The following is a 17,506-nucleotide window of genomic DNA, read 5'->3' as shown; positions in this document are numbered from 1 at the left end:
ACATCAAGGAGGAGACTTGGGATATCCTACCTCTGCTATCTGTGCTGTTAACAAGCCTACTTCTCTAGCATCATTTTTCAGCTGTACTTCCAAAGGCTTAGGCACTCTAGATCTGTTAGGAGCCCGATCTAAAGGCGCCCTAACATATTTACAGTTAGGATTGTTTCTCACAGCAAGGGACCTAGCTAAAAACCTCAAACTCAACTCCTCTCTGCGAATGGAAAGGGGAGGTATGCCAGAATCAACATGGAGACTGTCAATGGGAGATGTTCTGTAAGCACCTGTGCAGATGCGAAGCCCAGCATTGTGAACAATATCAAGTTTTCCAAGTAAAGTCTTTGTAGCTGACCCATATATTTGGCATGCATAGTCTAACTTGCTCAGACACAAAGATGTATAAATTCTAAGCAAAGTTGTTCTATCAGCACCCCAATCAAAATGCGATATCACTTTCAGAATGTTCAGTGACTTCTTAACCCTGATAGATAGGTCATTTATATGGGGACCAAATGTCACTTTCTTGTCGAAAATTACTCCAAGAAACTTGACATTATCCTCATATGGCAAAATGCAATCATTTAAGAAAAGGGTGGGGATCTCTTCCCTTTTACGAGTACGAGTAAAGCGAATGGCTTTGGTCTTCTGAGGAGAAAACATGAATCCGCGAGAATTTGCCCATGCGGAAGCAGCATTTATTCCAATTTGAAGATTCTGGCATGCTTGTAGTGCAGATGGTCCACTACAATAAATTGCAAAGTCATCGACAAATAGTGATCCTTGTATGCCAGGAGGTATGTGACTAATGAGACTATTAATAGCAACAGCAAACAAGGTCACACTCAATACGCTGCCTTGGGGGACACCTTCTTCTTGCATGTAGGATGAAGATACTTCTGACCCTACTCTCACTTTAATGGAGCGGTTTGATAAAAATTCTTCAATAAAAGAGAACATATGTCCTCCTATACCCCACAAGGCCAATTGCTTTAAAATACCACCCCTCCAGATAGTGTCATATGCCTTTTCGAGGTCAAAAAAGACACCCACCACCTGGTTTTGGTTAGAAAAGGCATTTGAAATTTCCCTTGATAACATCAGCAAAGGGTCAAGAGTACTTCAGTTCTTACTAAAACCAAACTACCTGTTAGATAAAATATTTTATTCTAGATACCACACAAGTCTGTTGTTGATCATTCTCTCAAATAGTTTTCATATGCAACTGGTCAAGGATATGGGCCTATTACTAGATGGCAGTTCTGGGTCTTTACCAGACTTGTGGCCTGGAATTACAATTGAAGTATGCCAGGAATCATGAGATGTATGGGAAGCCCATAGACCATTAAAGGTTTCTAATAAAAATTCCTTGGTATCCACTGGAAGATGTGATATCATTTCATACCGGATGCCATCCTCACCTGGGGCAGTTAAAGAAGAGCTAGAGATAGCATTTTGCATCTCCTCCATACTAAAAGGCAGGTTAAAAGCTTCAGTATTTGAAGAGGCAGGAGGAACAACAGATGTTGATGCTCTAATTTGTTGAAATGCTGGGGAATAGTTGTCAGCACTTGATACATGGGCAAAGTGCTTAGCTAGAACCTCTGCTACATCTTTGGGGTCAGATATATATCTATTATTTTCCCTTAATATTGGTAGAGGCTTAGGGACGAATTTACCTTGAAGTTTTCTAATCTTGTCCCATATTTCATTTGAAGGAGTTTTGGTATTAATATTAGATATATATTTCTTCCAAGATGCTCTCTTTGCTTTTCTAAAAAGTTCTTTTTTGTTTGGCACAGGCTCTGAAGTACGCTATTCTATCTGCTACATAGTTTGTTCTCAAGTATCTTCTGAAGCAAGTTCGGGTCACTTTTCTTGCGTTGGCACATTCTTTACTCCACCAAGGAACTACAGAGCGATGAGGTAAACCGCATGTTTTAGGTATAAACTTGCTAGCATTATCATCAATAATATTTTCAAGATGTTGATAGGCATGCACTGGAGATGTAAATTCATCATACTCTTTATCGGTGTGTGAACAGTTTTCATAAGCTGCCCAGTCTGCCTCGTCTATCTTCCATTTTGGTGGACACTGAGAAGGAAGATTATGGACATAATTTAACATTATTGGCCAATGGCCACTGCCATGTAGGTGTTCATTTACTGACCAAAGGTAGTCCAATCGAATGGATGAGGAACAGATTGACAAATCAATGGCTGATGTAGAGTTGTGGAATACATCATACCTAGTTGGAGAACCATCATTCATTAGTATAACATCATTGTTGTCAATTAATTCTTCAACAAGATTACCCCATCTATCGCACACATTTCCACCCCATAAAGTATGCTTTGCATTAAAATCACCCATTAAAATAAAAGGGGCAGGAAGCTGATTGATCAGGTCTTGGAGGTCAGAAAGTCTAAGCCTTCTTGGATTACCAGCATGATCTAAGAGGAAAAGTTCTAAGGATGGTTCAATATATAGCGAGCATAAAGTAATTTTTTTCCCAATATGAGTTCTAACTGCACATGCCTGTAGCGGTGTATTGAGTAGGATTGTTTCAAATTTTACAGATTTGTGAATAATAAAACCTGTACCACCTAGAGCTCTTGCAGCTTGCAAAGGAGGGGATCTACAAAAATTATAATTGAGTCCAGGATTAAATGGTTTGTCACTGATCTTGGTTTCCTGTAGACAAATTACCTTCGTGTCTGAGTCCCTGGTTAAAGTTTTTATTTGCTCAATGCTAGTACTTAGACCTCTGCAATTCCACTGGATGATAGACATTATCTTTTGTTATTATTTTTCTTGGTCTCATTTGTCTTTTGGGACTTTTCAGATGAAGCCATGTAAGGCCTGGAGATGAAAGGCTTTACTAGGCCACCACTCTTCTTTTCTTTCTTTCTAGGATCTTTATACAAGTCAACCTTAGGATCATGAGCAGTAGGGCACTTACCTGACTTAGATGAAGGTGAGGATGATGGGGACCTTTTCCTCTTTGGAAGATCTTGTTTTCCAATCTCCATCAAATCAGGTAGAGATTCTGCCTGAGACAATACATTTAAGGTGGTGGAAGCCACATTGGCTTCCTTGGAGGATTGTGCTAGAACTTCAACAGTTCGAGCACTTAACCCAGAAGGCTGGGTTACTACCTCTAGGGGAGATGCTCCTATCGGTGACAATACTTTTGGTGTGTTGGAAACCATATTGACCTCTTTGGAGGTTTGTGCTCTGGCTTTTATAGGCTGAGCACTTCACCCAGATGGCTGGGCTACTACCACTAAGGGAGATGCACCTGGCGAGCCAGGTGCAACCACTGGTCCCCTTGTGGTAGTAAGGGGTAGTGGATTATAATCTTTTGGTGGCATCTTAACCACGCGAGCAAAATTAAGTTGCCGATTGAGTAAATACTTTGCATAACCTACACTTATATGTTCAGCATTTGCTTTCAAGATTGCAGCTTCTTCTTTCTTGTATTCTCTACATCTTTTATCATTCGATTTATGATGATCTTTACAGTTTGCACAGGTTGTATCTCTGTTGCATTGGCCATGTTCTAACAAAGAACAGTTAATACAGATCTTCGTATTATTGCAGTACCGGGAAGGGTGACCGTACTTGAAACAATTAAAGCATTGTAAAGGCCTAGGTTTATATTCTCGAACATGTACTCTTTCATTCTCAATAATTATATGATCTGGTATAACAGGGGTTTCAAATTTTAAAACTACCATGCTTGTTTGAGGGATCTTACTTACTTTCCAAACATTAGCAGGGCACATGTCCAGAATTTCTGGTTCTGAAAATTCATATAGATCTTTATCAAAAACTCCTCCTTTACCATAGCTGAAGCTCATATGTGGTTTAATATCCTTAATAGGATCAATTTCTGCAATCTTCATGCCACAAAGCATGTGAGCTTGAGTATCTGATTTTGCATTAATCAAAACAGATTGCTTACCGTATCTGCTAATATCCTTACTTTTAATTAAACCAACTTTTTTGTATAAATTTACTAATCTTATAATAGTTATAATTATCTATCTTCCCAGATGCAATTATCCATGTTGGGGGCTTGGGGGTTCTTACTTCTGGAAGTCTATGCTCTATTTCTTTTTCCATCCATTCTTCTGGTTTATATACCTCTAGGTGTCTTGGTGCTTTATCACATAGAGCCCCAGAAATCAAACAATTGTCAATTTTTATACTCTCTAAATATTTATTTGCTTCTAAAGCAATCTCAAAACTTGAAAATGATACCCAAGCTTCCAAAAAGCCTTTACTACCATCAAGCTCCAATAAAATTTCTTAGATTGCCCCAAATCTACATTAGGCTTCATGAATTATGTCATAGCTACAACCAAATGGTATGTTTTTTAAGAGGAGAATTTTCAGATTTTTTGCTGGATCTGGTAATGAGCCAGAACCAGAGAGTAAAGTATTACTGTTATTACAAGAATCATTTTCCACCAGTGCCGATAAATTGTCTTTAATTACACTAGTCAGAGAAGTATTGTTGGAGGAATCCTTTTTATTGCCGAGGTTGTCAACAGAGCTTTCCTTACTTAAACAAGCAGAAGTCGTCAACGGTGTCTGGGGTTCGCCATTTGATCCAGGGGTACGGGGAACATTAAGTTTACTCATTAATCATTTTTTGGGGGAGGGAAGGGGTCATAATAACAATGAAAAAAAATAAAGTTTAAGGAAGAGAAAATATTAAGAATGTCTGAAATTCCAAATAAGACACCGTTAGCCTTTCCTGGAATTAATTTCTCCACCAATGACACCTGCGAAAGCTGCTTACCAAATGTCCACTCCCTACCCTACCACAAAGTGATGGTACCACTATGATTAGAGTGGCTCAAGTGTATGCCAAACCCGCTTGATGGGACTGCGAGCATTTCAAGAATACAATCATCCCCACTCTAATCATAGTGGCAGGCAAACCGGACAGAATGCCGAGAGTCCTATCTCTATGAAATCGCCAACCCCTGGAATCCGAAGGCCAAATTTCCTACGAGATAGTTCCGCGTGCCAGTATGGGAATACTGACACTCCTAGGTGTCCAAACCTTTTCGGGCAGTTGGAAAGACCACCACAGCTCCCACAATTGATTTTGAAATAAAAACCGATCATGGATACAATATCCCCTCTAAAAAAACCTGGACAGTGAAATGGGTAAGAGAGTTTTGACAGCAAGGTTGGAGACAGCTGATAATTATGAAGGAGGAATAAGCAATAAGAAGTAATAGAAAAAGAATGAGAGAAATTTAGAGTCAAACTGAGAAAAGAAATTTTCCAGTTCGAGAGCCCTCTTGCCCGTCACAAGCCTTCAGTACGGGAATGATATGCCGTGCTGAAGCTCGATGACTTCATCAAGGCATTCTCTCTTTAAGAAGGCACCTCTGGACGAGAAGACCTCTCGGAAAGAGGAGGAACCTCCTCCATTGGTGCGATGGGGGAGTATTCCTGCTCGTCCGACTCTCCTGAGGAGGGGTAATCCTCCTCCACAGGGGAGGGCGAGAAGGTTTGAGGGGGAGTAGGAGCCTTGCGTAAGGATCTGCGCGGGGACAGAATAGGCCTCGGAGGAGGAAACACGGGAGAGACTCCTCTCCTCCTCTTCAGGGGGGAGGAAGCTGCCGCTGGTTCGCAACCCGAATCAGAGAGGGCTGGCTTAACCGCCTGCACAAGAGCTCCGAGTAAGGTGCCGAACCAGGGCTGCTGTCTGACAGCCGCGCTGTCGGACACTCCCTCTGGAGGGAAGGGGATCAAGGGATCCCTAAGAGGAGTCGACAAACGAGGGTTCGCCTGCAGGGCTGAAAGAGAAGAATCCCTAGACCTGTCTGGGGAACGCTCCCCCTCTGGCGAGCGCCCTGGTCTGTGCTTGCGGGGAGGGGAGCGCGACAAGGAAGGGTCCGCCTGGCGACGATCGCGCTGGGGCTCGTGTATCGGGCCCAGATCAGGGTCGCGCGTGGATGGATGGCGCGATGCTGGAAACTCGCGCGCACCCGCGAGGGCGCGCAGGTGGGTGTTCAGGAGCGATGGCGCGCAGCAGCTGGAGCGGGAACATGATAGCGAGAGCGCGTAGGCATGCGACGCTCAGGAGCTGGAACAGGAGGAGGCCGAATGCGCGGGCGCGCAGCCCCGAAGAGCGCGAGATAACGGGGGCGCCTGAGCGCGTGTCCGGAAGAACCGGTTGAGGGCGCGTTAGCGTTGGAGCAGGGTCGCAAGCGGCCTAGGGGCGAGAGGGTTGGCGCCGGTCCGGTAAGACCAGCACACTCGCCCGTGGGAGCGCTGGTCGCGCTGGCGATCGTGGGCGCGCATCAGGGTGTGGTCGCACCGGGGTGCGCTGCTGCGAAGGCCGCGCGGGGCGAGCCGCGTGAGGGCGCTCTGGAGTTCGTTGGGCAACCCAAGTTGTCTTAAATACAGGAACGGGCCGCGTAGCAGGAACAGGGCACGATACTGGAGTATCGTGCGCGATCGTATCAGTAGCAGGCTCGTGCGGTCTGGAGGGAGAGCCCAGAGGCGGCCGTGAGCGCCCATGCGCTAACTTGGGAGCCTCTGGGGCGACTCGATGAGCTGCAGCGACGCGTGGTCGCGTTGGTGAGCTCGTGGGCGCTGGTGCAGGAACTGAGCGCGGACGCGTATCGCGAATCTCCCTAGGTGGGCGCGATGGGTCCCGTGCATTGGTGTGCGCGTGAGCGCTGGAACTGGAACCGCGCGCAGGCGCGTGTCGCGCGATGAAACAGGAACTGGGGGGCGCCGAGGCGCTGGAGGGCGCGTGGGAGCAGGTGACCGCTGGGGCACCGGTGGACGCGTAGGCGCCGTATCAGGAACTGGCCTCGTGTGCGCAGGTGAGTGCGGCGGCGCTATATCAAGAGCAGGGCGCGTCTGCGCAGTTGGGCGCTTGCGCGCTACTTCAGGAACTGCTGGAGGGCGACGGGGCGCCGAAGGGCGTGGGCGCGCAGGGGAACCCTGGCGCTCGACAGGAACAGCGACGCGAACGTCTCAGGGTGAGCACCGAGGCGCTATGTCAGGATCAACAGGAGCAACAGCAGGCGGGTGCGCAGGCGGTGCCTTGTGCTTAGGGGCGAGGCGCAGTTTCGCGCTCAAGTCCCTGCAGCCCCGAAGGACCTGGAGATTGCGCAGAGGCAGGATCAGGTGGCGCGTAAAGCACATCAGGAGCTTTAGACGTAGATGGTCTGGGCGACAGGTCACCTTGTCCCGAAGGACGACCATCCTCCGAAGGGGATCGCGAACGATCCCTGGAGAGGTCTAGGTTGGTAGCTGGCAGGACAGGAGAACGGTGAGTCGTCTCCTCCGCAGAGGACTGTGGTGACGACGAGCCGAAGAGGCGCCTCTTAACCCCTTTGAAGGGAGATGGAAGGCCTCTACGGCGAAGGGGAGGACGAGCCTTCCGCCTTAAACGCCCACGAGGGGCCGTGGGATCAGCAGGCTGACCATCAATGGGCCTCCGAAGAGGAGTCTCTATAAGTGAACTCCCCCGAGAGGGAGTATCACCGGTAGGAGAGACCGTGGGACTAAGCTCCTCCCTCGAAGTATGTTCGGAGGGGGAGTCAGAGCCTTCCGCTACCGCAGCCACAGGAACAGGCGTTTGGCCAGACCCACGGGATGTTTCCGACACAACAACGTCAACCACAGACAGAGGATCTATCTCCGCTGAAGTTGACGATTGTTCGGCAGCCGCACCCCGTTTGATCATGTCAAACAGGGCTTCCTTGTAGGGCAAACCCTGCAGCCCCAAGGAAGCCCAAAGTTGGAAAAGATCATTATTAGATACAACTACCTCCTCCGAGGGGGGAGGGGCAGCCGCCTCGCTATGGGAGGCAACGACCTCTCCCTCACCCCGGGATCGGTTAATGACATCAACAACATTACGGTCTACGCTACCACTTGCCGGCCTCTCGGAAGAGGCCGCTCGAGCGGGAGCTTCGGAGGAGGAAAGGGCGCCGGAAGAAGAAGACCTGGGATTTTCTCTCTTCCGAGAAGCCTCCGAAGGAGGAAGATCCCTTTTAGCCTTCTTACGTCGCCGGGCAAACCTCTCCCACTGGGAGGTAGACCACTCCATACACTCAATACACACGTTAGACCTATCACACCGTTGGCCCCTACACTGAGGGCATAAGGAGTGAGGATCCGTGTCCACGGCCGACATAAAGGTCCTACAAGGGCGGCCGGGAAGTCCAGGGCACGTACGCATGACGAGTAATAGAGGCCAACTTCACACACACACTGAAAAGTCAACAAAGAGGAGAGTGCTGACAGGTCTGTCGTCTCTCCGAGCCAAAAGTAAAGTGAGCTATTCACCGGTGTGTGTGAGGGGGGAGGGGTAGCTAGCTACCCCTCCCTACCCCCCCGCTAACTATCGGTGGGGTAGGAAACCCTCGTTAAAACTTCGTGGCTCGTCATTCAGCTACGCCAAAGTAATTACCCCATGTAAATAGCGTGGTTTGTATTTCAGCTACGGAACAAAACATGGTCACTGACCTTAGACAAAAACTCACTGCACGAGTCACATGAGTCACTCTTGGATAACTCCTCCACGCTGTTCTGTTTTGATTCGCTGCACGCCTCTCCCCCCCCCCCCAGTAGCAACTACATTACAAGATCTCTGGGCAAAAACTAATAAATACTGGAGGGGCACTCAGTAGAGTGCTTACCTCCGCCATGGGAGCTTATTCCTCGACCCTAACATGTATTAATTGGTGTGGATTTTTGTACGCTCAAATATGAGCCAAGTTTGAAGTCCCTGTGACCACGATGTGCAAACCTATGGCTGATTACGTGAATTGGAAATTTTGCTTGATTGTAACCTTGACCTTAGAAAATTTAACCCTTTCCAGCTTTTCACGTTCACGTAACCGGTAATCCCTGCAAGTTTCATTACTCTATGATTAAAATTGTAGCCATGGAATTGTTCACAAACACATAAACAGGGGGTAAAACATAACCTCCTTCCAACTTTGTTGGCAGAGGTAATTAACTACTAAGGAGACATTCTGGTCAATATTTCAAGTTCTTATCAGCAACCTTTGGAATCAAAACCCAGAACACCATGTACATACTATAGAGCAGGGGTGCACAACCTTTTGAGCTACTCGGGCCACATCATCAAACATATATCTAGTCGAGGGCCACTAGACTAGATTTTACATGAAATGATAAATAGTTTGTTGAATGTTTAAAGATTAAAAAAACACAGTTGCTCACCTGTTTTGTTTTAATGAGATTTTTGACACTGAGATTCATGTACAAGTTTTTTTATGTTAGGATGGAAATTTGAGGTTGCCAGTCTTAAAACAGAGTGCAGATTTTGATCACTTAGCCTGCTACGAATATTTGACTTGGTCTGGTTGAGCAGACTAAATGTTTTTTCACATATGTAGGTAGAGCCAAATAAGCTTGCATAAATAGCATCTTTGTTTCTCAAATAATGAAACTGATCTTTGGCCAAGCAATTATAAAAGTTGAGCAAGTCCCCTTCATTATACTTGGTACGAAGGCTGTCATTATTCTGAAGATCAATCAGTTCGAGTTGTGCTTCGAATTCTACTTCATCAGGAGATACAGAAAATGGTTGCTGAACAACTTCAAATCATTGACTTCTTTCTTTAGGTCCTCAAATCGGCTCTCAAAGGCCTCCAAAAGTTTTCCTAATTTTGCTGCATAATATTCATGTCTATTGCATACTTTGTGTTTCTCACACATAAGTTTGTAATTTGGGACGTGTCCTAACTCTCCTTTAACTATCTGTAACTAAAACAATTTTAGTTTTTGTTTGAAAGCTGTCACATAATTGGCTAGCTGAGAAATAAGTTGGTTATTCCCCTGAAGTTTATGATTCAAGTTATTTAAATGACTTGTGAGATCTACAAGAAATGACAAATCACAAAGCCAGTCAGCATTTGTAAGTTCTGGTACCATCTTATTCTTTTCATTAAGAAATATCTCAATTTCATCCAGAAGACTGATAAATCTTTTCAGCGTATTTCCCCTGCTTAACCACCTTACTTGAGTGAAAAACACTAAATCGCCATATTCTGCTTCAATTTCATCAAGAAATTGCTTGAATTGCCGGTGATGCAAAGGTGAGCGTGACTTGATAAAATTGACTGTAGAAACTACAACTTTCATTACATGATCAAAGTCCACTTCTTTTCCACACAAATTTTGTTGATGTATTATGCAATGAAATTGTTTCAGTTCATATTTTCGCTCTCCAAGGTGTTTAATCAATAGCTGCACCAATCCATTCTGCTTGCCTATCATTGCAGGAGCCCCATTAGTTGATATTCCTACTAACTTGTCCAAATCTAACTCAATTGCTGAAATTTGTTCTAAAAGTCCATTAAGTAAATCACTACCAGTTGCCTGCCCCTTCAATGAACTGAGCCCTACGAGTTACTCATGAAGAGAAAAGTCCTCTGTCACACCACGTACAAATACAAGTAGCTGAGCCGTAGATGTAACATCAGTAGATTCATCAGTGGCTAGGGAGAAGTACACAATTTGTGTACTTTTCTCCTTCAACTGGTCTACTATATCACCCGACAAATCAACAATACGACGTTGCACTGTCATACGATTCAAACTGATATTCTCAAACTTTTTCAAAACATCTGGAGAAAGTTTTTGAGCAGCAAGTAGAATACACTTTTTAATGAAATCCCCCTCTGAAAATGCCTTGGAATGTTTAGCAATCAGGTTTGCAATTTCATAACTCACTTCTGTTATGTCCTGTGCCTCTTTATTTTTCTCTATAAACATTTTTCTGCACATGTAAACCTTGCATTAGTGATTTAATTTTCTGCTTTCTTAGTTCACCAACAAATTTTTCATAAGGCTTGTGCTTTGTCAGATAATGGCTTTGCAAATTGTATTCCTTACAAACGGCCACACTATTCTAGTATATCAAGCAAATGATGTTTTTTTTCACTGTTTTCCACAAAGAAATATTTATCTGTCATTATTTCTTGAAATTTTCCATGTTCATCTTCAAGCTTTCTTTTTCGACTTGAGTTTTTGTCCACAGAAGTACCAGAAGCCATAGTAGCTAAGCAAAATTAATCTGAAAACACTACAATAATAAATGCCTGGCCTTGTAGCAATATCTCCTATTTTAAACTGCAAAGAAACTATCGGAGCTCAGACAAATTAGCTAACTTGGAAGGTTGCCAAATAATCATTTTACAAACTTTTTAAACTGGAATTTAGATGTATTAGGAAACCATAATTATGAATGTAAAATACAATAAAAAAAGAAAAACAAGAAAAACAAAAACAGGTTTCGCATCTGTTTAAAAAGAGAATAGTATTCAAAATTATGATAAATATTAATTTAGATATAACTTCAGGTGGTTACCTTCCCTTCACAACAACGAGATTACTCCCATCTAGACAACGTTCACAAACAGCCATACGCGTTCACCTCTTGTCTCGACTGCTTTCGTGTTCGAGGATGGTGATGAAATTATGAATTTAGTGAATGAAGTGATTATAGATAACGAGATAATTCAACAGTAACAAGAAAACACAAAGAATAATACATACATATATATATATATATATATATATATATATATATATATATATATATATATATATATATATATATATGTATGTATGTCTATGTATATATATATATATATATATATATATATATATATATATATATATATATATATATATATATATATATATATATATATATATATATATATATATATTATATATATATATATATATATATATATATGTATGTCTATGTATGTACACAAATATATATAAATATAAATATATATATATATATATATATATATATATATATATATATATATATATATATATATATGCACAGACACATATACATACATACATACATATGTATGTGTGTGTGTGTTATATAGTACATTTTTACTATTTGTAATTATATCATAAGACGGAGTAATATGTTTATATTTATTATTTTCTTTTACTGTACAGAGAGTGATATATTGTGTTTTCTATGATAACTTCGAGGGCCGCCATGTGCTTCACTGGGGGCCGCATGCGGCCCGCGGGCCGCCGGTTGTGCACCATTGCTATAGAGTATTAAGCCTACATTAGATACCTGTGTCCTCCAGGGTGGCCAGACTTAGAAAACTGAAATAAGGGATACTTAAATTGGAGAGGTAGTTGAACAACATAGACACACAACACACAACTTTCGTAAAGTTACACACGCAGAGACTTGGCTACATTCATTACATATATTGAGGCATCAGAATATTGCAATCAAGCATGTTTTGCAGTTTTAAAGGATATTATGATGAAAGCCTTTCCATAATCCTTATAAAAATATTTTTAAAAATTTCACTTAAAAATTTTTTCAGATCTTTAAAATACGGGACCCAAAGATGGTTGATATGGGACACGGGACAAATTTCATAAATATGGTACAATAACGTCTAATACCCTGGTTACCCTGCGTTATCACGCAAGAGACAACGTTTGTATCGGGAATGACATTGCATGGGTCATATTCACAAAATTTGGCCTCTTTAGTCTAGCAATGAGAATTGAAGATCATTTAAACCATTATTTGTTTTTTTGCCAGGAATATATAAAAGGAATGAAATAACCGAGCTTCCGCAACCCTACGAGGAAGACCTAAGTAAATAATGGGTTCATTTTTATTAAGTGAAACAAATTTAGAAAATACAAAATGAATATTATACCTGATATAGAGAAAATGACAAAGCAGCATAAAAGAAAGTAAACTCAAAATAGTTAGATTATAGTACGCGCTATTGTAGAGGCTACGCCTCGTCCCTGAACCCGAAGAGAATGGAAAGCAAGAACGAAGGAAATAGGAGCAGGGATACAGCAGAAAACTTCAAAGTAGGAGCAGATAAGGAATGGGGGGTAAATTTACAGCTTAAACTATGGCTGGTTTAGGGATAAAGAAATAGCATGGAATCCACAATAACAATTACAGGGAAGCAAAACCTATAATAACCTCAACCACCTAACCAATATACAGTAGGGTAATCCCAACTTATTTCCTGGGTAGGCTTTGCCCACCTATACCAAGTTAAGCTTTGGTATTAGTCAAATTACCCTATTCAGGTACCATATGACCACACTAAAGGTAAATACTAAAGGTAAAATTCATCAATAAACTATTTAGGTAATTACAATAGGCTTAGGGTTGTGATGGCCGATGGAGTAACGTCGCTGACTGGTGAATGCCAGACTGGGGTTTGCGTCCCGCTCAAACTCATTAGTTCCTTTGGTCACTGCAACCTCACCATCCTTGTGAGCTAAGGATGGGAGGTTTGTGGGAGCCTATAGGTTTAATTGCAATGTCATCAGCAACTATTGCCTGGCCCCCTTCGTCCTACCTTGGGCGCAGTTCATAAGTATATATGGTCAGTCTTTAGTCTAGGACATTGTCACTGTCCCTTGCCTCTGCCATTCATGAGCGGCCTTTAAACCGTTACTGTCCATAACCCATTCAGAATCACAATTTGGATACCTAAAGTCAGGCCAATACCAAGACTACAATAAACTGCTACTACAATTACGAAAAATAAGTCACTAAGATTGTTTTTCATATAAAAATGACGTAGATTGAATAAATCTACTTTAAAATAGTTTCTCCTACTTCATAAATATAATCAAGCCCATAGCATGAGCTGTTTAAATCTACGGTAGGGTTGGCAGACAGATGACAGGTGGCCATGTTGGCTAGTCGAGTTACGCAAAGTAATTATCTATACACAGCCGAGTAATTACAATTACAATGGCAATCTTCTGAGATGGCCTCAGCTTACACCAGCCATCGGTAAAAACACAACAGCCAACTTGTTAAATATGACAATTGTAGACAATGCCGTACCAACTTACCAAGAGACTGATTCTCGATTAGTCTTGTCTTTGCCAGCAAATAGCAAATAGTACGTCTTAGACAGTACACCGAGATGTTAGTTTATCCGATTTATCCTTTGGCTGTATAAGAAGTTACGTGAAAATACTTACAATAAGCTAATTGTAGCAGGAGAGACAGGGTTTTCTTGAACGAAACTTGCCGCACATGATCACTAAACAGTAAACACATGTTAGGTCACGTGACTTTGTTTACATTTTCGTCAACGTTCCAACAGCCTTGCGAGCCACGAAGGGTACGTTCCAACAGCCTTGCGAGCCACGAAGGGACCTCTATTTTAAACCAAGGTCTATAGACCTTGTTTTAAACCATTTATCTATCATATACTTTCGTAAATCACAATGATATATTACAAATATCTTTAATATATCATATTAGTTTCCCTGAACGAAACTTGCCGCACAATATCACCACAAATTAGGTCACGTGACTTTGTTTACATTTTTGTCAACGTTCCAACAGACTTGCGAGCCACGAAGGGACCTCTATTTTAAACCAAGGTCTATAGACCTTGTTTTAAACCATTTATCTATCATATACTTTCGTAAATCACAATGATATATTACAAATATCTTTAATATATCATATTTAATCCAAATAATATTAAATATGTCGTTACAGCTTCAATATTATTCTTTCATTATGACCTATAAAACACTGGCTTTCAATTATAAATGAATGGCATGATCTTAAAAATTAATATAATTAATTATCAACGAATTTTCACTAATGTAAAATGCTATGACTAGATGAGAAAATATAAAATTCGAGATTATTTCACAGCACGTAGTAGGTTGGCCAAGGTACCTACCACCCGTCGAGATACTACCACTAGAGTGCTACTGGGACTTTGACTGACCAGATTATTAATATTATTATTATTATTATTATCATTGTTGTTGTTATTATTATTATTATTATTGGCTAAGCTACAACCCTAGTTGGAAAAGCAGGATGCTATAAGCCCAGGGGCTCCAACAGGGAAAAATAGCCCAGTGAGGAAAGGAAATGAATAAACTAAAAGAGAAGTAATGAACAATTGAAATAAAATACTTAAAGAACAGTAACAACATTAGAACAGACATTTATTGTATAAACTATAAAAACTTCCAAAAAAATCAGAGGAAAAGAAATAAAATATAACAGTGTGCCCGATTGTACCCTCAAGCAAGAGAACTCTAATCCAAGACAGAGTTCCCTTGGTTGAAGGTACACTTAAGCACACTATTCTATTTATTTCATTATTTCCTTTCCTCACTGGGCTATTTTTCCCTGTTGGAGCCCATATATGCCTTATAGCATCCTGCTTTTCCAACTAGGGTTGTAGCTTAGCTAATAATAATAATAACAATAATAATAATATTAATAATAATACGGAACGAATATATTAAAAAAGTAAAATTATTTTTATTTGGCGTTATATATTCAATTCTTATATATATATATATATATATATATATATATATATATATATATATATATATATATATATATATATATATATATATATATATATATATATATATATATATATATATATATAAATTGATAATACAAATATATTAGAAGAGACTGATGCCAACTTTTCTCTTGGCAAGAATCCTTCATTAAAAAAAAAAAAACATTAAAAAAACTATTGTCTGAGCTTTAAAATTCTTCCATATAAAATACATATTTTATAAAATAATGCTACAAAATACAATTATATTTAAGAAATAAAGTGCATTAGATCCCATTAATGTTTTATTTAACTGTAAATTTAGAAATCTTGAAGGGTTTTTAGTCATCTAGTTTGGTAACGTGGCAAAGAAAGAATTTGGTGTTATGGCTTATAAAACATTAATATACCATTTTAAAGGCAATTTTAAGTCTTAGAATTGAATACAGTTAATCATTAAAGGATATTCCATCATATAGATAGCTATATATAGATGAAAACCTTAAAAATAGAGATTTATTATTAGCAGACGAATTTATTTAGGGAAACAAAACTAAATTAAGAAAACAATATCTTATAAATTGGCCCATTCTACCATGTAAATTTCAGCTTTAATTTTGATACTACGGTTCCTGTATTCCATTTAATGATTTATCGATGTTTATTATTCATTACAGGCTCGTAATTTCAAGAAATTCATGGACATGGCGATGGTATGGACACCTATTGGCAGTAGAAGTAACTATTTATGTAGACACATATTTGATACTATATGGCAACTTTGTATATCCAAAAGAAGGTATTTTGTGCAAGATATGGACTATCCTATCATTGCAATGTAAGACGAATATATTAGAAAATAAAATTACTTTTAATTGGAGATATAATATATCCAATTTTGAAGGCAAATACTGAAAAGAGAACTAAAATAGAAAATTTACTAGCCACTTCTAGCAACTTCAACATTGCCCATATTATTCATCAAAAGAGCTATTGTTTAAGTTTTAAAATTCTTATAGATAAAATATATTTTATGTACAGAACTAATAAAAAATATATCTATATAAAATAATAAATCCTTTTAGATACCATTAAAGTCCTATTTGATTGTAAAATTAAAATTCTTGAAGGTATTTCGCTCATTTCGTCTGGTAACACAAGTTGCTGAGTCTGTTTCAGAATTCCCTCTGCTATCTATTTTACCAAATATGATTAGCAAAACACCTTTAAGATTTCTAATTTTACAATTAAATAGATCATTATTAGTATCTAAGGACATTTATTACGTGAAATAAATATATTTTGTATTATTATTATACATAAAATATATTCTATACAAAGAAATTTAAAACTTAAGACAATAGATATTTCAATGAATACTCTCATATACAAAAGTTACTGATAGTTTTTTTAAATTCAATTTTTAAATAGTTTTCCTCTTAGCAATTGAGTGCATTATTACTCCAAAGAAAAGTAATATTATTTCTTAATATATTCGTCTTACATTGCAATGATTAATTAGTGTATGTCTTGCACAAAATAGCCTCTTTGATATACAAAGTTGCAACTAGTATTAATTTTTTTTTTGCAATATTTTAGTTATTTTTACAGTCAACAGGTGGCCATACCATCACTGTGTCCATGAATTTTTTTGAGATCACAAGCCTATTATGAATAATATATATAGATAAATCATTTCTTAGAACAGACGAACAATATGTAAAAAATTGAAAATTAAGTTTAAAAAATGCAATTAGACAATTTGTGATATTTTATCTTAATAATTTAGTTTCGTTTCCCAAAAGAAATTCGTCTGCTAAGAACAAAACTCGATTTTTTAATGTTTTTACCTAGATATAGCTGTCTCTAGATTGGAATATCCTTAAATGATTAATCATATTATATTTCAAGACTTACCATTGCCTTTATAAAGGCTTATTAATGTTTTATAAGCCATAATACCAAATTCTATTTTTGACACGTCACCATCACCCTTGGAAAATGCTTTACCACTTGTGTTACCAAACAAGATGAGTAAAACTCCTTCATGATTTTTAAATTTACAGCCAAATAAAACATAAATTTCATCTAATACATAATTCTCTATGATATAAAGGTA

At 39.7% G+C, this 17,506-nt stretch overlaps 1 long non-coding RNA gene across 4 annotated transcripts in view; it reads right to left on the bottom strand.

Moving 5' to 3' along the window:
• Nucleotides 1-17,506, bottom strand: part of LOC137619752 (uncharacterized) — a 66,088-nt gene that overhangs the window by 13,091 nt on the left and 35,491 nt on the right. Inside the window, exon 1 of one of the 4 annotated variants that reach the window (XR_011039969.1) lies at nt 14,042-14,110. The exons of the other annotated variants lie outside the window; for them this stretch is intronic. This is a non-coding gene — a long non-coding RNA (uncharacterized lncRNA). Of the gene's footprint in view, nt 1-14,041; nt 14,111-17,506 lie in introns of those variants that run through there. 4 annotated transcript variants of the gene reach the window in all.

The sequence above is a fragment of the Palaemon carinicauda genome, chromosome 26 (genome assembly GCF_036898095.1).
Source record: "Palaemon carinicauda isolate YSFRI2023 chromosome 26, ASM3689809v2, whole genome shotgun sequence".
Taxonomy (NCBI): domain Eukaryota; kingdom Metazoa; phylum Arthropoda; class Malacostraca; order Decapoda; family Palaemonidae; genus Palaemon; species Palaemon carinicauda.
The sequence above is the reverse complement of the archived record's forward strand: the minus strand, read 5'-3'. Positions and strand labels throughout refer to the sequence as shown.